The following is a 23,172-nucleotide window of genomic DNA, read 5'->3' on the forward strand; positions in this document are numbered from 1 at the left end:
AATTCATTAAATCCAACACTTATCCACCCCTATAAATCAAACAATTTTTGAAATTTATCCAATACTACAAAATACCTTATTGAAAAACAACAGCTGTCGGCGTAAAATAATGTTCTTATGCGAGATGCGAGGCGATCAGTTATTTGCTTACAATATATAAATTCCATTAAAATTCCTTACGCTACGAGCATTGAGATTCACATTCAATGGAAAATGCATCCGTTTTTCAGCACACTTTGAAACCCATGTGCGTAAAAACGCGCAGTTCCTGGCGCTCGCACAGGAGTTAGTGAATTACTCCAGTCTATATTGTGAGACTCGACCGCGAGGTCGCCTCTGAGATCGTGCGTCTCTCCCAACTTTCAGCGTAACAATTCCATTTTCAAACTAATTCTTAAATTGATTCTTATTTCGTATTTATGAATTCAAAGAAGAATTCTATTTTTAAATTCTCTGAAAAGTTCGTGACTAGTTTGTGGATAAGTGGAGTTTTAGACAACTTTATGAACAATTTTGACTTCTTTAATTATAGTAAGACGAATGCACGACGAGATTTATTTCGGGCGAAGGTGTGAAGATAATGTGCAAAAGATTTATCAAGCCGGGATGCTGTGGAAAGATTTAATGACATTTTGTGTACATTAGGTAAGTGGACAGTTAATTATCCATATTTGTTTATTGGCGTGATGATTGATTAGATGTAATGGATTTTCTATAGCATTAATTTTCAGACTAACAGAGCCTCCTAGTATCACTCGCGTACTCCATCCCTGTAGGAATATGGGGATATATTATAGACTATTTTACTCGCTGATAAAGTGGCTTTCTATTGATGAGACAACTTTGGAAATATGTCGAGTAGTTTGGGAGTATATTCGTAACATACAAATTTAAATTTAGTTTATCTCTCTATAATGTTAGTTTAAAATGTAAATTTTCTCAGGATAATAAATTTAATATTTTTTATTGGCATGTGATCTATATTTTATAACATCCTACACGTAGGTGTCATGAAAAAAATTATGAAATGGTAAAGAAAAGTAAGGAATTACAAAAATCTTTTTTGAATATTTTTGTTTGTCTTTTTTTTTATTAGGCTTGACACTAATTTCAATCTAAATTTTCAACTAATTTTTAGAAGTCTCTAGTTTCATATATAACTGTTCACTGATATTGAACATATTGAAGAATTTTTTAGGTATAGGTAGGTACTAATTTTATAAAAAGGTAAAGTTTAGGATGTTTTAGAGGGTAGTTAATCTCTGGATCTACAGAACTGATTTTAAAAATTCTTTTACCACTCGATAGCCACGTTATTTGCGAATGTCATAGGCTCTATTTTATCCCCGTATTATCACAGGAACGAGAACTAGGCGGGTGAAACCGCGCTAATCCAAAACAATAAAACTCCGAAATTCCGTGGCTAAAATGCCGGGTTAACGTTATATAAGTAGGTACATGGGAGCATCGTTCAGGGACCAAACGATAGAGTTGGGTATAATTATCTCAATTGCAATTATAGCCGTACCGGATATTTCCCAAATTTACAGCATACATCCACAGAAATTGCACATTTTAAGCCATGTTTGACGTGATGAATGAAATTCAAGGTTATTGAATTTTTATCACTTTGATAGCTATACTAAAAATCGTTTTTAATCTTGGGATGACATTTTTATGCTAGAAATGTCAAATGTTATTAGTTTGAAAAAAAAATAAAAATGTATAATTTACAAAAAATAAAAAAATATTCTCACGCACAATTTTTATCTTCATCGAAACATCTATACTTAAAATACTACCAAACATCTTAATCACCTTCGACGTCATAATAGGGATGTTATCAAGGTTTGACATTCTGTCTGTTTGTCTGTATGAAGTATTGAAGTCTTTTTTGGAAGGAGAGGATTTGATTTGAACCCTGATTCTCACGATCTGTATTCGCAACGGATATAAAGCGAAATAGTTTGTTTCTATTTCTGTTATGCTAATCTGTAGGAAAAGTAATTTTGTAGAAATTCTTTTGTCTATGGTATCTTAACTTACTTTAAATGGGGGGGGGGGCAGATGACGAAACTGTGTATGAAAAACTGTTCCTTGAAATCAAAGGGTAAGGGTAAGGCTTTCCACACAGACGAACGACGACATCTGCTATTTATTAATACTAAGTCAAAAATTTGTATCTTCAGCCACACAACCTGAATAAGCTAGTTGACACTTTTTAAAAAGGGTCTTAAATTGTTCAATAGCATTCAATATTGAAACAAAAAATATTACATTATTTTGAGACATGAATACACAAAAAAATAATTTTTGAATATTTTTTTGACAATACGTAAAGCTGTCTATCGGCCACGATGGTCTATATTTTAAATGGTTTAATTTTGACGGCTTCCGTGGCGCAGTGGTATGCGCGGTGAATTTACAAGACGGAGGTTCTGGGTTCGATCCCCAGCTGGGCCGATTGAGGTTTTCTTAATTGGTCCAGGTCTGGCTGGTGGGAGGCTTCTGCCGTGGTTAGTTACCACCCTACCGACAAAGACGTACCGCCAAGCGATTTAGCGTTCCGGTACAATGTCGTGTAGAAACCGAATGGGGTGTGGATTTTCATCCTACTCCTACCAAGTTAGCCCGCTTCCATCTTAGATTGCATCATCACTTACCATCAGGTGAGATTGTAGTCAAGGGATAACTTGTAAAGAATAAAAAAAAATATAAATTTTTACAGTTTCGTGACGTTACGTTAACACAAAATATTAACCAAACGGAGAGTATTTTAAACAAAATTAATATTTTAGAAAAATTGATTAAATTCTTTTGTTAATTAACCACTGCGCCATTTATTGTGTCTTACTGTAAAACGTTCTCTAAAACGCAGGTTGATGATTATGTTATATCTATTTACAGACACCGATAACCTTGACACGAGTATTGAAATTTTGTTGATCCAAGAACGCAGGATTACTTGATCAAGTCAAACAAAGGAGTAATCAACGCAAAATATAATTATTTCACGGTGGGATGTGATTAAACCGGGATCGTGTTAAAACAATGTGCAGGTTAAGCCTGTGGTTAGTGTGCTACGAGCATAAGCCGAGGTGTGAGCGATTGTTAGCACCGTAATAGTGAAACGAAAGCCAGTGCTGCTAGACCATCCTCATTTTATTTAGGCTTTATTTCTGTTTCGGTAAGTGCCGGGCTTCATATGGGAACATTGCGACGTCATCTGCCCGTTTGGGCGAGCACAGAATCAACCCATATTCGGCTCAATGCTGAGCTCGAATCTCCTCTCAGAATGAGAGGGGTTAAAATTTAAAATTCAAAAATTCAAAATTCATTTATTTCAAGTAGGCTCAGTTTACAAGCACTTTTGACACGTCAGTTGACTATTTGTAAAGATTCTACCATCGGTTCGGAAGGCAGGTTCTGCTGAGAAGATACCGGCAAGAAACTCAACAGTTGCTCTTTCAAAGTCAAAGTAATACAGTATTATAATTTACAATTTATAAGATATGGTTAGGCCAATAGTCCACTGGCCCAATGCGGATTGGCAGACTTCACACACGCGGAGAATTAAGACAATTTTCTTGTATGCTTGCTTGCTTGTTGTTGTCTCGTGATGTTTTTCCTTCACCATTTGAGACACGTGATATTTAATTTCTTAAGATGCACACAACTGAAAAGTTGGAGGTGCATGCCCCGGACCGGATTCGAACCCACACCCTCGGGTTTTCCATTCCATCAACTTGAGACGGCTCTTCGAGCTATGTGCATTTCCACTTCAGCTTCTACTCCTCTGTCGGTGACTTTGGTTCTTCCTTTTCATTTCTGATTTGATCTGGCAGAGATACTCCGAGCTTAGCTTGTTCAATCGCCCGCTGTGTAACTCTGAGTCTTCTTACATACCGTACTTATAAGAGACGAATATCTTAGCATTCCATGGATTCACCGTTCAGGTGCCGGGTCCATCGCGTGGTAGAGAGAAAAACACCAAGCAAAGTCCAGGACTTCCGCTGGGATTTTATAATGTTTCTCATACGTATCCATTAATAAAGTTCAATCAGGTGCTACATGATTTTGTTGTAATACTCGTAAAATAAACCTGTAATCAAAAACCACTGTCCAAACTCCATGGGTGTCTCCATGTACTGTACTAACTTAATATGGTAGGAGCATATGAGATTACAAGATTTCAGCTTTTATGAAATAAGGAAGGTCCAGCCTTCACAGGTTTATAGTGGAAGCTGTCGGAAATTAGATTTCCTGAAAATTCAATGTGTGTATTAAATCACCCTATTGTGTTGATATAATACGAGTATCCTGATGTTATGAATAGGTTTACAGTCATAGCAGAAAGGCATGTTTTCACATTTTATCCCAGATTCTATTTATTCTTTCATGTAATTCTTCTTTTTAGAAAAAATAATACAAAAACGTTAATAATATAATATATAATATAATTTTTTTTATAAAAAAAGAAAATTAAAGTGCAAATACTTAGTGATAGACATCAAGCGAGTCGCAGTGATGTGCTGGATGCAGACGGCTTAGGATCATCATCGGCTAATATGTTGATGATGATGATGTTGACAGTAATAAACCATTTTTGTATTATAATACAAAGTATTATAATACAAAAATGGTTTATTTCAAAACTTTATTGTTTATTTCTAGTTCGCATAATTCGACTCCGCAATATACAAATATATGTCTTCTTGAAGTCTTTCCACACCCGATGGTGCAGAGAACTGAAACAAATCTAATTCGACCAAATCCATCCCGAGCTACAGTCTCGAGTGAGAACGAAATAGATTTCGCTTCTGTGATATAAATTCAATATTATGCCTTTCATTCAAAAGTGACAAAGTTGATCTATAGTATAATAACCATAGATCTCTTTTAGCGCTATTCTGTAACGATGTCATTCCGAATTCGTCTCTATCTCTCTCTGTCTGAGATGGTAGATATTGTAGGTAGTCTACATAGAGACAAATTTGAAACTGTAAATATGGTAGTTGACTCAAATTAATATTAATTTCGTTTAGTACATGGAATAAGGGTCCGAAATATATAGATATCAATTAATCAAAGTTAAGAATTTCAAACTTTACTAAACCGATTTTCATGAAAATTAAATGGGACCAATCTGGAAGTATACTCTTTCAAATAAAATAAGAATTTTCAAATTTGGTTAAGAAATGATGATGTTATGAGGTAACAAACATTGAAAAAAAAAAGAAAAAAATACGCGTCGAACTGACAACCTCCTTTTTTTTTAAAGTCGATTAAAAAAAATCGAGCACAAAATAAGTTCATAATCTTTACTTAGCATGAAATTTTATGATATCTATTCTCATTTAGAGGTAAATGCCCTTATATTTTATAATGTGAGTGATAATGGCACCCGAGAAACCACAATGAGCAAAGCAATTTTCGAATAATTGTTATAAACAGCTATTCGAGGGTAATTTGTACATTTATAGATATGACCGTATTGGTTAAAATTTTATTATTTTAATTTGTTGTTCATCTTCTTTGGTTATAATTTTACTATTTAAATAGACACAAGTTTTATACCAATTTATAAACCTCGACAAGTGTAAAAGTTTTTAAAACAATAGCTCCATACATTTTTTTACAGCTCCATACATTTTTTTACAGGACAATTTTTTTTAAATCGGGTCATCTTAAAGAAAGAAAAATAATTATTTATTTTAATTCGTCTACAAAACAAATAATACATTATTTATAAAAATAGCATTAAAGTACATGGGTAATATAATCCGTAATGAATAACAAAAATCAGACCTTTAAAATCTTAATTACAACAGCCTGCAGCTACAGCATTGAAAAAACTGATTCAAGAAAGATATATATGAAAATGTATCTACCATTTGCGCATTATCCATTAATTACGGGACACGCTGTATATTATAAATGTTTTACTATTAGGTTCTTTGATTACTTATTGTTTCATTAATACAAGCTTATTTAAATGGCCTCCCTTATTGGGGACTTAAGACGTTTAAGTCCATCACGCTGTTCAAATGTGGTTAGGCGGGTTAATGGGGATGATGACTAATTTGGGTAAATAAGGTCAATATTAACTATTTTATACATAAAAAGCAAAGACTGTTTGGATATTTGCAAAATAAATAAGATTATAAAATTTCAAAATTTATTAAAAATCTTTTAACGTAATTAAATGAAAATTCGTTTTAGCTTCCTTTCATTAAATGTGACATTTTAAATATATAAACTATAAACATAAATGCACAAATAACAAAGAAGTTAGTAATTTTGTTTGAACTCCTATACTAATTTAATGATCATTATGACCTACGACGTCATTAAATCGTACCATATTGTATGGGGCGTTTTCAGGGATCTGTGGCAGCGCCGCAAATCTGATCCTTTACATCTCTGTATCTCCGAAAGTAATGATTGCAGATACCCTGTTACATTTACAAAATTGCGTTACTATTAGCATACTCCTAATTTATATACAATTTAAAAAACTGTCACTATCCCTATTGTCTAATTGGTCTAAGCTAACAGATGAACTAGAATTCTGGACGTTCTAGTTACTAGGAAAAGGTTGTGAACTTAATTGTCTTTAAGCACTTGGGAATTTTCTTGGTACTAGCGAGATATTTACGGCTTGGAACGGTACGCAATATGAAATATGATTACCAGCTTAGCACATCGTGTATTATTAAGTGGTTGGATCTGAGGTGAATGTAATTTTTGCAAAACTTAGAACACTTTTCCAATGACTTTAAAGAAACCTTTATCTCGAATTAATTAATGTAAAATTGATTTTTACTTTTCTTTACATACGTAGACCACGCTTTTCGCCAGATTTTCCGGTTGTGCTCGTTTATAGCTCTGTCAACTTAGATTAAAAAGGACTGTCAAAATGTTCTCATGAAGTCCGTACCGTTTTATAAATGCATAAATGCCCTGAGGAATAATTACAAACCTGTATTGGTGGAAAAAAATTCCAATTACAAGTACAATTTGTACTATAGGGCCTACTCTAGTTAAAAACCATATGCATGGCACTGCATGCCACTTCTAACTCTAAATTATACGTACATTGTTTTCATAGGCCTACCAATATTTATCATGGTTCTGTTGAAATTCTCTTGCATGTGTTATACGAGCCTATTTTATAGTACCTGTAGAAATAAAAGCGTGGAGAGCAAAATTTCGTTTGACAATTTTATTGCAAAATTCAATACTAAAACGCCCCACTCTATTAGAGGCTCTAGTTGCAGCGCGTGTTCACCTGAAACCGTGTTTGAAATATGACGTCATACCGGCACAGGAAGTACTGAAGCCTGAACCTCACAATGGCTATGACATTTTTTTAATTTTTCTTTTTTTCAATTTTAGGTAGGCTTATTTTATACCTACCTGTTACAATATTTAAAAAAAAAGAATGAATAGTAAAAACTTCATTTTATCTATTAATTTGACATTCATCTGCGTTGTTGGCCCTGTTGTTAGCTGACGTGGTTTCGGATGACGAGGTCCTGGGTTCGAGGTCCCGGGTTCGATATGAGAAACGGAGTTTATTTGTCTTTTAAGATATTTTCATTTGAATTTTTTAGCTTGGAGTTGGGGAGTTGGTGGCTACTTGCCTCGGACAGCACTTTAAGCTATGGTCCCGGTCACTATCATGTCTCAATGGTTGCTAATGAATTTAACATTATCACCCTAAGCCCGTTAATCCACATTGGAGCAGCGTGGTGTGTCTAATTGTTTGGCTGTCAATGACGATGATGATGTTATTGAAGTTATAAAAAGGGAAAAATAACATATTAACATAACAGGAAAATATGAATACTTGTTTAAAGAATTTAAAATTTTACCGATAGACGTTAAAATTGAATATCTAGTCTCTAAAGAAAATTACTACACATATAAGTATAAAAAACCTATACAGTTCTTAAAATTTCTAAGAAATAACAGAAAAAAAAATATAGTATGCCAAAAGCCAATAACTACTATGGTGAAAGAACTACCGGCTACATGTTTCCCAAAATATATAATAAAATTGAGTGGCTCAAAAAAGAAAGGGAGATCAGTGAAGGAGTCCTCAAGAAGAAATTAAAGAAAGTTTTTCTTGGGGACCCCATTACTGACGGATTTACTTTATAGAAATTGTTTTCCACCTTTTGTATTTTTTTTTTATTATTTAATTTTATAATATTAAATTCTTAGGTTACCTTAGTTTTAATTATCTTATTAAAATTAGATTCAGCAATTACTTTTAAATAATAACTAGAATAATGAGCGTCAACTCGCCAACAAACTGCCTGTACATTTTGGCTAGAGTATCGATATGTTAAATAATTGTTATATCTTATCAATAAAATAAATTAAAAAAAAAAAAAAAAAAAATTCTACCTATTTTTTTTTACCGCGCATCACTGATGATGTGCGGTGAAAAAATAATCCAACAATAAGAGTAGGGATACAGGGAGTTATCCTACCCTTAGAGTTGGATTTTATTTCGAAATTTATATGGAACCTTATTCAAAATATACCCTTTCTAATAAAAAAAATATCAAAATCGGACTACTCATTAAAAAGTTACAGATGTTCATAAAAAAAAAATACACAGCGTTAATGTTAACCTTCTCTGTCTACGTCGGTTGAAAAGACTTATCATTTTTTATTGTTACAACTGTCAAATAGCCAAAATCGCTTCTGCTTATTATTTCGATTCAGATCTGACAGACTGCCGGTTTTTGATTTATGCTAAACTAGCTGACGCCCGCGACTTTGTCCGCGTGAAATTTAGTTATTCACAAATCCCTCGGGAACCATGGATTTTCCGGTTTTACCTAATTGTTAATCCAGAGTAAAATCTATTTCCATTCCAATTTTCAACCAAATCGGTTCAGTAGTTGCGGAGTTAAAGAGTAACATACATCTAAACATCCATACAAACTTTCGCGTTTATAATATTAGAAGGATTTTTCAAAATAAAGATAGAAGGGTTCAAATAAGAATAGTCATTGAAAGTTTGTATGAAAAGTCCTTAATTCTCAAACCGAATGACTGATTTTTGAGAGAGCCATGTAAATAATTTTAACATCACAATGTCTACAATTTAATCTCGTCTGCTTACTATTCCGACCCAGATTTGACAGGCTATCGGTTTTTGAATTTAATATTCCATGTTCGCTTTAGTGAAATAATTTATACGATTCGCATTAGAAATCAGATTTGACTCGTGCCTGGACTGTACATGACCAATCGAAAAGTTTGTATAACATTTGCAAATTGTAACTATCATTGTGTCATTTAGAATATGTCAATTGTAACTGTAGCAGTGTTGGCCGACCCCCCACCAGGTGGACTGACGACATCAAGCGAGTCGCAGGGATTCGCTGGATGCAGATGGCTCAGTATCGTGATGTTTGGAAGTCCCTACAAAAGGCCTATGTCCTGCAGTGGACGTCCATCGGCTGATATGATGATGATGATGATGATGAACTGTAACTATTCTGTGTGTAATTAATGTCTAAAGCTTAATAGCTTCAGTAGTTTCAGCTAGTCGTTGATAATGTAAGTAGACAGATATCCTTTTATGTAAAAAGGGGGTGAAATAGTGGTTTAAAAATTGTATGGAAAGTCCTTAATTTTTAGAGTTACAGTTTTAAAAATTTGTTTATAAATCATAAAAAAATATGAAATATGGGATTCAAATTTTTTTTTAATTTAAACTCTTAAATGGTGAAATAGGGCTTGTAAGTTTACATTGATTTCCACGCGGACGAAGTCGCGGGTGTCCGCTAGTATTGAAATAAAACACAATAAAAAAAAAATACTTACGAGTGTTTTCTAAAAGGGTTCCTATTTGGTGATACAAATGCTTTCAGAGTTTTATCCGTTAGATTAATATTCATAAGGGTAGCGTTCGTCGCACTAACTGCCACTGCGGGAGATAAAACTGGCAACCCGTCGCAAAGTGCTGTGATCTACTCCCGGGTATTTAGGATTTAGAAGTGGAATTCTATTGCCTTATTATTTTTAAGTAACGTTTAGAGCAGTCGGCGCTCTCAAGCGCGATCTACAATTGGGTTTTTGGGTTACAATTTCAAATTAGGGTCCAAAGGGATTTTTACTTAACTAAAACGCAGTAAAATGAATCCGTGGTAGAATTGGTTACACACTGACAGGTGTGCAGTAGCTCTAAAGCTACTGTTACACATGCTCATTTCAAGCACGAAAGCATGCTACTATCGAGCAATTGCTGTTTATTAGCATGTGTATCGCAACATTGCTAATAATGAGCATGTTTATTTCGAGCTTGCTCAAGAATCAACAGTCGTGCGATTTATGAGCATGCTACTTGCTGCGCGAGTGGAAGAGGCGTGCTTTTAGCGCGTCTGAACATGATTGCTTATTGAGTATGCTAGTCGATCGGCTTTGCCATTCTGTATTCTCTTCACCTTCATTCCCTGCCTAACACGATACTATAGACAGAGAGCGATAGATACAAACTAGCATGTGTAATTGGAATGTTTGCTTTGATCATGCTTATTCAGGAGCATACATAAAAATAGCATGCTTATTGCAAGCAAATGTAAACTGATGATAAGCATGCTCGTATGGAGCATACTTAATAGCACGTTTTTAGCACGCTATTTTAGAGCATGTGTAACAGTACCTTAATTTTGGTTCAAATAACAGATTTTACTGTTAATAGCACGCAAAAAATGTAAAAATTAATGTCTCTAATAATCTTAGATTAATAATAATATTCATTGCTAGTGATATTACTGCAAATGATTATCATTAAAACAGTACAAAAGAATACAGATAGATAAAATATTGGTAATATAATATAATATATTCTATTTTTATATTATTATAAGAATATAATTCTATTTTTAACTTTGTTCGTGCAGTATTTAATTTGCAACTCTCACAAACGCCTTTATGTCTTAATAACACGTTCTTAGCAAATAGTTTCAAAGCGATTCAGCAACTTACTCGCCGTAAGTAACATGATAGAGCAAGATTAAGCCTCAGGCGAGGTGCAAGGCTTTGTACGTTAGGGGTTAATATAATTATCTAACTAATTGTCTTAAAACGCCACCTTAGTTCAGTGATCATTAAAGATAATGGGTATTAAAAATTACTTTGATATTTTCACTTTTTTCTGAACATCTATTACGGTAAATTAAACCCCAAGGTCAGTTGTCAAAGTGAATTGGGAATTATGCATGCCAAAGCCAAACAAATGGATAAAAAGGAAAACTTTTGGTGTAGTGGGGTAATCTCTGGATCTTCGGAACCGATTTTGAAAATTCTTTTACTATTATAAAGTCAAGTGAGTTGTGAGTGTCATGGGCTATATTTTATCCCCATATTCTCACGGTAATGGGAACTACGCGAATGAAACTGCAGGACGCCGGCTAGTAATTCATACGAGTAGAATTACAGAATCTATCTATACCTTAGTACTAGTTTAGAGCCTCAATAGCTCAACAGTAAGTGCGGTCGGACTCATCATTGAGGGGTGGTGGTTCGATCCCCGCCCCATTGGTCTATTGTCGTACCCACTCCTAGCACAGTCTCTCCCGACTAGTTGGAGGGGAATGGGAATATTGGTCATATTAAAAAAAAGATATGGCAAATATTCTTAAAAAAAAAACCTTTCATGGTAAAGGTGATATTAGACCTTTAACAAATAAAGCGGTTATAATCACCAAGCATAATTTGCAGGTAGACATTTTAAATTGTTTATCATTTCCCTTAGGAAGAACAAAGGACGATTCGTTTGTATCAACCAAGTTGTTATTTGATTTTGTCACGCACCCATTAATAGTCTACCCTTTGTCTATGGCCCTCAGTAATTATTGTTATGGTTCTTCAACTCGACTGAAATTAGGTATCTATTTGTTAGCCCTTGACCACAATCTCACCTGATGGTAAGTGATTATGCAGTCTAAAAAGAAAGCGGGCTAACTTGTTAGTTAGAGGATGAAAATCCACACTCCTTTCGGTTTCTACACGGCATCGTACCGGAACGCTAAATCGCTTGGCGGTACGTCTTTGCCGGTAGCGTGGTAACTATCCACGGCCGAAGCCTCCCACCAGCCAGACCTGGACCAATTAAGAAAACCTCAATCGGCCCAGCTGGGGCTCGAACCCAGGACGTCTTGTAAATCCAAAATTGAAGGTATTGTGGTCATACAAAAATATATACACTAACTAACAGATGCCCGCGACTTTGTCCGCGTGAAAATCGATGTACTCTTTCAACCCCTTCTATTTATATTTTCGCATGTTTTATATACAGGGTGCTCGGGAGTATAATAAATAGTCCACTAATCATTTTACAAAAATAGAACTTAAAACATGAACATGAATATTCACAAACTTATATTATAATATATTACTTAGCTGTTAAAAGCTAAATTAATCTACAAATTGTACGATTATCACTGCCGTAATAAACTTATTCTTGCAACCAGTACAATTATTTTATTTACATATTGCGTGGTAACATTTAATTTATTGATCTCATATATTGTACAACTGTACTTACCTACGAAAAGGAACCCACTTAATACATTTATTTAGTTGTTAAATGATACACTAGCATACGAAGTCGCAGGCGTCCCTGCGACTTCGTCCTAGTGGAATTCAGTTTTTCACAAATCCCGCGGGAATCATGGATTTTTCCGAGATGAAAAGTAGCCTATGTGTTAATCTAGAGTAAAATCTACTTCCATTCCAAATTTCAGTCAAATCGCTTTAGTAGACCGTAGTGTCTACTGCAGCGACTTGGCTGAAATTGCTTGTTTTCATACAAAGTAATTCAAATAATTCCGACTATCCATGTAACAAACACCTTTATCTATCCTTGCATTTTAAAATACGACATAATTATTATAAGGATGCATATAAGGGATACATTATAGATCTATCTAAAAAAGGAATAAAGGAGAAACAAACCTACACACATACACACAAACGCATTTTTAATATACTAGTGATGCCCGCGACTTCGTCCGCGTGGATTTCAGCTTTTCACAAATCCCGCGGGATCCATGGATGTTATTAAACATATAAACCTTCCTCTTCAATCACTCTATCTATTAAAAAAACCGCATCAAAGGGACAGAGACATCTGAGCATACATAGGGACAGAGAAAACGACTTTGCAGTGAAGTTTGATGCTATGATTACACTTTGCGATAGAGTTCTGCAATAACCAAGTTATGTTGTATAAGTTTATGAATAGTTGCGTATAACTAAGTTTGTAGCCGACTACGGTCAAGCTTTGTGCTAACTGCTACGCTGACGTGAGGTGGAGCCATTACTTATATGACCTGAGGTTTGAGGTGCGAAGGCTATATTTAACATACAATAGAAACTCCATAACCACGCGTCTTTGACGGCCTCCGTGAAGCAGTGGTATGCGCGGTGGATATACAAGACGGAGGTCCTGGGTTCGATTCCCGGCTGGGCAGATTGAGATTTTCTTAATTTGTCCAGGTCTGGCTGGTGGGAGGCTTCGGCCGTGGCTAGTTGCCACCCGGTGTTCCGGTACGATGCCGTGTAGAAACCGAAAGGGGTGTGGATTTTCATCCTCCTCCTAACAAGTTAGCCCGCTTCCATCTTAGACTGCATCATTACTTACCATCAGGTGAGATTGTAGTCAAGGGCTAACTTGTAAAGAATAAAAAAAAAAAGTCTTTTATTCGCGCTTTTAACCCACTTCAAAAAGAAGGAATTTTTCAAAATGACGCGTATATTTTTTATGTTTGTTGCCCCATAAATTCGTCATTTATTAACCAAAGGAGAACCTGGAAAAATGTATGGGAGCCTGCTAATACCAATAACAGCATGCGATATATCATTAGATAGGTTTTTTATATACTTTAACTTTTGTTATGGCAGGTAGTACCTAAGTGCTGTGTGAAAAAAGTTATGGCAAAAAAGTCATATTTTATTTACATGAAAATATAGGAGTACCCTATGAAATAAAGTCTGTGAACATGTTTTAACATGCTCACGTAAAGCTTGCTAAACCATTTAAAGTCGATTTAAAAAGAAATATTGTTGTTCTTTTTTGAGACATAACTTGTTCCACACAGTAATTAGGAGCTTTTGACCTTATTATTAACTAGCGGACGCCCGCGACTTCGTCCGCGTGAAACCCTACTACTACCCCCCTACCCTACCCCTACCCTACCCTACCCCTATCCTACCCCTACCCTACCACGCGACAAGTTTTGTTAAAATCCGTCGAGTAATTTTTGTTTCTATAACTTAACTTAACTTCAATGTGTTGTTTGTTGAATAATAAAATAAAAATAAAAAAAAAAAAAAATTAAGATTATACAGACAGACAAAAATTTTACTGATTGCATTTTTGGCATCAGTATCGACCACTTATCACTCCCAGGATAGTTATTTTGGAAATATATTTTATGTACAGAATTGACCTCTCTGCAGATTCATTTTAAGTATAGATTAAAGTACTCTACATAAAAAATCCTATCCACTCGTATATCGCATAATTTTTCACGAAAATTAGTGCAGTAATTTTGTGTTCATCACAAACCACCGCTGGTTTGGCGGGCGTATGCAAGTTGGCAGGTCGAACTTACTTATTTTATTCTCATAAATTATGTATATCATATCTACAAACAATAAAATTCGGAATATCATTTGTCCGGGACGAAAGCATCGCACATAAACTATTGGATCGATAATCATAAATCGGGCTTTCGTATAAGAATGATTGACAAATCCATGCCGTTCCACATTTTTTCTTTTCACAGCCTTTTATTCAACTTGTAAATAATGTTTTCAAAATAGTTTTTCGTTAATTGTACCAATATTTTAAGTAACTATTGACATAGGTATCTACCTAAAGCTAACTCTTAAAGATGGCTGTAACTTTTATATTCCCATCAGGTATTACCAATGGAAAGTATAGTTGGATGTAATTTTAGAGACGTTTCCGGACAGCGCTTTACAATAATTAACAGTGGAATTCATAGACGTTGTAGGGGTACCTCCAGGGGATCATTCAGCCGCTGAGTGGCCGCGAATTTAACCTCTATTTGTTTGAGAACTTGACACTCAGTGGATGAATGATCCCTGGGGGTGCCCCTACAACGTCTATGAATTCCACTGTAAGTTATCATCGGTAACGTAGGGACGCGGTGGCAGGCCAGCGCGCGCGGCTACGCGCCTACCACCCATTTATGACTTAAAATAAAAAATATCAAAATTCAAATTAAAAAATCAATATAACTTTGAAACCGTATAATTTGGGCTATCATCTATCACCTTGTTAAGTATGTCGTAATATTTACGGGACATCCTGTATATCTGTAACAACACATACGTTTTGTATTGTTTGTCATAATAAATTACTGGTTTATTTTACTTTTCTCTGCAAAAAACTGATAGACAATGTGACACAACATCTGAAACGGCTAGACCGATTTTACTGGACTGACGGCCTCAATGGTGCAGTGGTATGCGCGGTGGATTTACAAGACGGAGGTCCTGGGTTCAATCCCCGGCTGGGCAGATTGAGATTTTCTTAATTTGTCCAGGTCTGGCTGGTGGGAGGCTTCGGCCGTGGCTAGTTACCACCCTACCGGCAAAGACGTACCGCCAAGCGATTTAGCGTTCCGGTACGATGCCGTGTAAAAACCGAAAGGTGGCTCCTCATAACAAGTTAGCCCGCTTCCATCTTAGACTGCATCATAACCATCAGGTGAGATTGTAGTCAAGGGCTAACTTGTAAGAATAATAATAAAAAAAAAACTTTAAGAGCAGATAACTGATGTTTTATCATTGGCCATTATCTCCATATTCCTACGGATATATGAACTACGCGGGTAAACGGGCGTCCGATATTATACAGAAAGGAATGTTTTCCATTTAAAGGTCATATGTAAAGCGCAAGTCCGAGGTAAGTCCCTTTGTTCGTTTTCCCTTTGTAGGAAATTGTGCCCATATCCCCCATCGATACAAGAAATCCAAGTTCACTTTGCATACATATCGCCTCTCGTAGCGATACCAAAGCAATTTACTTAAAGGGTAGACCGGCTATTTAGAATATTGATGATGACAGTTTTTAAAATTGTATATAAATTAAGAGTATGCTAATAGTAAAGCAATTTTGTAAAAGTAACAGGGTATCTGCGATCATTACTTTCGGAGCTACAGGGATTTAAAGGGTCTGATTTGCGGCGCTGCCGCGGATCCCTGAAAAACGACCCATACAAAATGGCACGAACTAATGACGTCGTAGGTAATGTAATGATCGTTAGATTTGTATATGCGTTCAAACAAAATTACTAATATCTTTGTTATTTGTGCATTTATGTTTATAGTTCATTTAAAAATGTCACATTTAATGTAAGGAAGTTAAAACTGTATGAATTTTTATCTAATTACGATAAAAGATTTTTAATAGATTTTGTAATTTTATAATCTCATTTATTTTGCAAATATCCAGACAATCTTTGCTTTTTATGTATAAATCAGTTAACATTGACCTTATTTACCCGAATGTATCATAAAAATCAATATATTCATACCTAGTCATCATCCCCATTTCGCAATAAAATTCTGGTACTCATTGTTTAAGGTTACTTTCAAACTGTTTTTAAAGGCAAAAATTCAAGAGATTGGTGGGTACATATACTCGGTTAAAGATGTGTTAAATGGTTTATTAGAAAATATGTGAGAGAAAATACGATTAAACTACCAACACAGATTAATCAATAATAGGCAGATGGAGCATACGGAAAACCGTGTCGTAGCCGCTCCAAATACATTCTCGTGTCAGTATGACACGAAAAGTCGCATCAGTAATTTTCAATATTATTCAAGAAAAATATCGTCTTAAGTTTTAAATATTTTAAAAACTGTTCTCAAAAACTAAAGAAATAAGAAGATATTTTATCCCCGTATTTTTACGAGAACAGGAACCACGAGAGTGAAACCGCGCGATATCAGCTAGTCTATTATAAAGATGTTTTTTTTTATTATTATTTTATTGTACGAAAAACAAAAAGTGTTACATAAATACGTACATAAATAGCCATCCACATAAACTTGACTCAATGTTTCAATGTCTCAACTCTACGATGTCTGTAGTAGGTCGTCAAAATAAAGGTTATAATAATGAAGCGATTAAATCAGTACTTTTACTATTTATCAATCTAGGGCGTATGTCCTATCGCTTACATTTCAATATCTATGAGCAAAACACATTCCAAGTTTACGACGCCCGACCTCTCAATCAATATGTGCCACCATTTTGCCTGCCATACTATACAGAGTGAATGGCAATAATGAACTCCCACGTTACCCACACTTCATTAATTTTGATAGAATCAATGATTACGATACCCAAACACTATCAATATATTATTATAAAATAATTTCACCGATGAATAATGTTTACCCGATTTAATAGTTTAATTTACCCGATTTAATAGCTTACATCAGCGGTGAGAGTTATTATATATCGATGGTTTACGTATTAGCACAGTAGATATAACAAGGTATTAGCCCGCCAACGTTAACACATAAATCTGCGAAACTTTTGCCACCGCCCACCATTTTTGTTGTGATTTTGAGTCAACACGATCTGTAGGACCGGGGTCACCGTTTATGTAAGAAAAATTGTCATTGTTATTACTAAAATCTTAGCCTTTAAGTTATAAACGAATTTTTCAAAAAAAAGTAAGTAAAATTTCAGTTAACGAGTGATTATTAAATGTTCAGAGTTTCCACAGAACATAGAAAACGCTAAAGCCGACGGAGGGTTTCCATGCGGACGAAGACGTCCGTTGGTTTGAAATAAAAAATGTTCATTAGTTCTGTAATAATCTTTTTAAAACTAAAATAGAACCGATTTCAAAGACGTATTTGAGTTATTTCAACATGAAATTACTTAACCGATTTTCATGAAAATGAAATGTGACCAATGTGGAAGTATAATCTTTCAAACAAAAAAAGATTTTCAAAATTGGTTAACAAATAACGAAGTTATGAGGTAACAAACATAAAAAAAAACATACCCATCGTTCATTTTTTTAAGTCGGTTAAAAAGGATTCAATACTTGAATTGATTATGTTGGTATAGTCCCTAAAATCGAGGAACTTAATCAAGCCTATCCTTAATTGCCGTACCAATCAAGTCAAGGCCTCCGATCCTTGTCCACAAATTCCTTAATTCGTGCCTCTTGGGTCCGGTTTTCCGAAAATACCTGCTCCAAATACAAACCGTATAATTATATGCCATAGACTACAAGGAGCAATTAAGTGTGACCGCTATAGTGTACTGAGCCGTATAGATGGAGACACTAAGATTGATACCTAGAACTTGCCTACGATCACTTACGTAATTGGTGTACAACCACAATACTATCCTATGATATAAATAGATATTATAACACATTTGCTCATAAAGTATCGCTTATTTCACCAATTTCAATATCGTAATGTATTTCATTACGCACATGTGCCGTAATGTAATATAAAAACTTTATCATCGATATAATAACGAACGGTACTTTTTTAAATCTTGGCAGAGTTTTTATGTCAGAAAAGTGCTCAACATTTTATAAATAAAATTAACTTTGTGAGATAAAATATAATAAAAAAACATTTTGACCATAAATGTCAACCATTAATCTGTATCAGAAACACAAAAATATTAATTTACTTTATTAGTAATACTGTGGCTGTTTTTGGTGCATTTATAAAAAAAAAACGCTGGTGTGCGCATATCGTTATCTGTGTAAAAATGACAAGCGTATCAAAAATGTCATCTTAAGTTGTTTATTTGACAGGCCTTGTACTGTAACAAAGAAGAAATCGGAAAAATTGTCCACTTTTAAGGACGATACAGAAATGAAAGATGTCCAAAAAATCTTGTATATTTAACTAGATTACGCCATTAGAATCTTAACCGAAATAATATTCGCCAACAGGAAAAATTAACTGATTACATTATTTTCACACTGATCGTAGTGATTCATTAGGTATCTTTGATGCGTATTTCACTAAATTGTCAGTTGTCTTTGCAAACGCGGGCTGTCAAAGTTAATCAATAAATGAGATGTCACTGTCAATTATCATTATTACCTTATTTTGATCAGATGTTTCAAATCCCTATTAAAACTGTCGCCTGTCAATATGACATAGACAATGCAATGAATTTTATGTCAAATAGATACGAATTATTGCCCACCTGTAACAAGAAATTAAACTGATTAGGATTAGGACAAATATAGATTTCTTTGCAAATTGACCTGATGAATTTTCCTTAATTGTCCTAATTTACGGCCAATTTTTAGCTCTGTATCATTTGTATAAATTGGGCCCGAGTTTGTATGGAGACAGGGTTTCTACTTCGCATGAGAATATTTTCTTGCTTTGTTTGAACCTATTATATAAAGTGGGATTTATTATTATTCGGAAAATGCACCACGCAATTTGTAGGACATTGTGGCTGTTAATTTGTATAACTATTCATTAAGCAACAGTAAAAAAAACATATGTTTTAACAATTTTTGGTAAACTCTAATTCTGCTAACTTGTACCAATAACGAGGTTAGTAACAACTTTAAATAGTAAAGTTGTTACTAACCATCTGCTTTTTTAACAATTAATAGTTATACAACTAAACAGCCACAGTGTTCTACAAATTGCGTGGTACATTATCTCGTTCCGACGCTCAGAAATTTTTATTACCTGATTACCCAATTAGCTAGATACCAGAATGAATAATTTTCGTAAATATAAAAGTTGAGCGTCTCATCAGGATAACATACTCACGGAAAATTAACTTGATAGTAATTAATTGTAAAAATGATCCATAGATCCTGTTTTCACACAGTTTATCGTTAGAAATAATTTCTTCTTTGGACAACTTTTTTCAAACAAACCTTCAACCCTGTAATTATTATAGTGTACTTGTAATTAGCCGGCACAATAATAGTTAGGTCTGGCTCGAGAAGAAATAGACAATAATAACTGACTATTACGTCCTATCTATTGTTGGTTAATAGGTTGATTTTTCCACAGTCATTACGGAATAGACAAACTGACGTTTTCTCGATAGCAGAGTAGATTGGAAATATCGATTTTATGAAATGTAATTAGGACAAATTACTAATACAAAAGCGAAGTCTTGGCCTTTGTCTCTGCTTTAGCTGAATAGAAAATTTGTATTAAATTATATAAAGGCATATTAAAATCTTTTTCATCTATACGGCCTCTGTGGCGCAGTGGTATGCGCAGTGGATTTACAAGACGGAGGTCCTGGGCTCGATTCCCAGCTGGACCGTGAGGTTTTTCTAATTTTTGGCTAGTTAGCACCCTACTGGTAAAGACGCATCGCCCAGCGGTTCCGGTACGATGTCATGAAGAAACTGAAAGGGATGTGGATTTTTATCCTACTCCTAACAAGGTAGCCCGCTTCCATCCAAGGATGCATCATCACTTCCCATCGGGTGAGATTGTGGTCAGAGGCTAGCTTGAAAAGAATAAAAAAAATAAGGTACAAATGGAAAGCAGCTTTGACTATTTGTTATACTTGACGGGAAAACTGCTGAACCAATTTCGATGATAAATATAATATACTAGTGGACCCGGTCAAGCTTCGCTTTGACTTATGTGCACTTCTTCTCTATCCCTACTCTACACTACTCTACCCCTACCATACCCTACCACTTGACTCTTCAACGTTTGTATGGGAAATAGAAAAGGGTTGTTTTTAGGGTTTTCCCGGCAATTATTCTAATTTTTCTCACCTTTTAAATCTTCCCTATACCTCCACGAACATTTGAAGACCAAGATAAGATAAATCCGTTCAGCCGTTCTCGAGTTTTAGCGAGACTAACGAACAGCTATTCATTTTTATATATATAGATAGATAGATTTATAACAGATATTGCAACTTGTAACAGAGATTGCAGAATGATAAATAAAAATCACGATTGATTAGAATTGACAAATTTGGAGAAGCTTTGAATGTTCGATGCTTTTAAAATTTTTACGCGAGTATAATTGGTTAATAAATTAACTAGAAGCACTGTTATACAAGAAATTTTATTTTAATACACCATAACAGTGTGGGATGGGATACATGGTGGCTATCAAATAAGAGTATCACCATTGCAGTTCTTAGTAAAACACTATTATGTATTCTGTGCTAAAATCTTGATTTTAAAATCATTACAGCACGTAAGCAATTTAAAAGCCAAGCCAAATTGTTTTTTCATTCGACGCTACTATCTATAGCTATCTATCTATCCCGCATCCAATTCTAAAACCTTAGGCAACTTTGAATACAAATCACTGTATCTAGATACCATCTTAGCTTGCGACACTCGACGCGCGACAATCAATACTTGAAGGAGTGAATGACAAGTTATAAACTCCATTATAAAGTCGCATTTCCATTAGGAAAATGGAATGTAAGTGGACGGCATAGGTTGAACTATACGTTTAGTACGTCGATATCATTTTGCAATACTATTACGGCCAGGGTCAGGGGGCTTAGCCATATAGCACGGTGATTCTCTTTCTACAAAATCGAACGCTTCGAAAAGTAACAAAGTATATGGGAACGACAGATCGGATCGACAACTTGATCACGTGATCTGTCGATAGTGAATGTCTTTCCCATACATTTTTTAATTATGCTTAATAATAAAATAATCCGGCCCAATGCGGATTAGCAGACTTCAATACGTAGAGAATTTAGAAAATTCTAAGGTATGCAGGTTTCGTCACGATGTTTTTCCTTCACCGTTAGAGACACGTGATATTTAATTTCTTAAAATCCATATAATTGAATGTTTGGAATGACCGGACCAGATTCGGACCATCACCCTCCGAATCGATGGCAGAGGCAGTGGTGTCTCGGAAGGGCCCTGTATCAAAATTAGTTGGGGGGCCCAATTGAAGAGTTAAAAAATTTCTACAAACAAATATGCTTGCTTAAAATAAATATGAAACTGACTTAACGTATGTAGGATGTTGGCAACTTTTGGGCGTACGCTTAACCCAGGAATTAACAATTTTGACTTTTGTTATTTTCTGAAGTGAAACTCTATAAGCAAATTTTAAACCGACTTAAAAAAGGAGGAGGATCTCAATTTGACCGGTATATATTTTTTTTATGTCGTCGTCATCAACCCATATTCGGCTCACTGCTGAGCTCGAGTCTCCTCTCAGAATGTTCAAAATTTTTTTATGTATGTACACCGATATGTATGTTTTTGACAGGACCACATGAAACAGCACTGTCTGCAAAATCTGAATCTCTATGATACTACATGGCTTGAATTAATACATCACCGACTTAGCACCGCCTTCATACTGATCAGCAGGTAGAACTTAATAATATTATGATGTTATTTTTCACTTTTTAATTTATTTGGTACGTTAAGTTTTGAAGTCGGTTATATTTTTTTTATTAAAATTTTTCATGTTTTTTTTGGGAAGCAGTGAGATTGTGGATTACATTTTACCTATTTTCACTTTTACACGTAAGGGGCCTGTAGTCTAGGGTCTCCGTATCACTGATACGGCGGATACGGCGGTAGTTACGCCCCTGGATGGAGGTCATATCCACTGGGCTATGACGTCTCTCCACTATAATATACTTTAAACGAGTACCAGTGGCGTAGCGTGCCTTAGCTCTGAGGCCCTGCATCAAAATTAGTTCGTCGTCGTCGTCATCAACCCATATTCGGCTCACTGCAGAGCTCGAGTCTCCTCTCAGACTGAGAGGGGTAAGGCCAATAGTCCACCACGCTGGCCCAATGCGGGTTGGCAGACTTCACACACGCAGAGAATTATGATAATTCTCTGGTATGCAGGTTTCCTCACGATGTTTTCCTTCACCGATTAAGACACGTGATATTTAATTTCTTAAAATGCACACAACTGAAAAGTTGGAGGTGCATGCCCCGGACCGGATTCGAACCCACACCCTCTGGAGCCGTGATAGCCCAGTGGATATGACAAAATTAGTTGCGGGGATTTAACTAGTCCCAAATGAAGGGTAAAGAATTCTCAAAAACAAAAAATATTGCTCACTTAAAATAGATATGACAGTGACTTAATGAATGATTTTGCAACTTTTGG

General features: G+C 35.1%; 1 protein-coding gene across 1 annotated transcript in view; it reads left to right on the forward strand.

The window, feature by feature from the left end:
- Nucleotides 1-318: 318 nt before the first annotated feature.
- LOC112045326 (neuropeptide CCHamide-2 receptor-like) overlaps nt 319-23,172 on the forward strand; it is a 99,038-nt gene continuing 76,184 nt past the window's right edge. Inside the window, exon 1 of the mRNA XM_024081466.2 lies at nt 319-645. The gene's annotated coding sequence lies outside the window, so the exon portion shown is untranslated. The remainder of the gene's footprint in view (nt 646-23,172) is intronic.

The sequence above is a fragment of the Bicyclus anynana genome, chromosome 19, assembly GCF_947172395.1.
Source record: "Bicyclus anynana chromosome 19, ilBicAnyn1.1, whole genome shotgun sequence".
In the NCBI taxonomy this organism is placed as follows: Eukaryota; Metazoa; Arthropoda; class Insecta; order Lepidoptera; family Nymphalidae; genus Bicyclus; species Bicyclus anynana.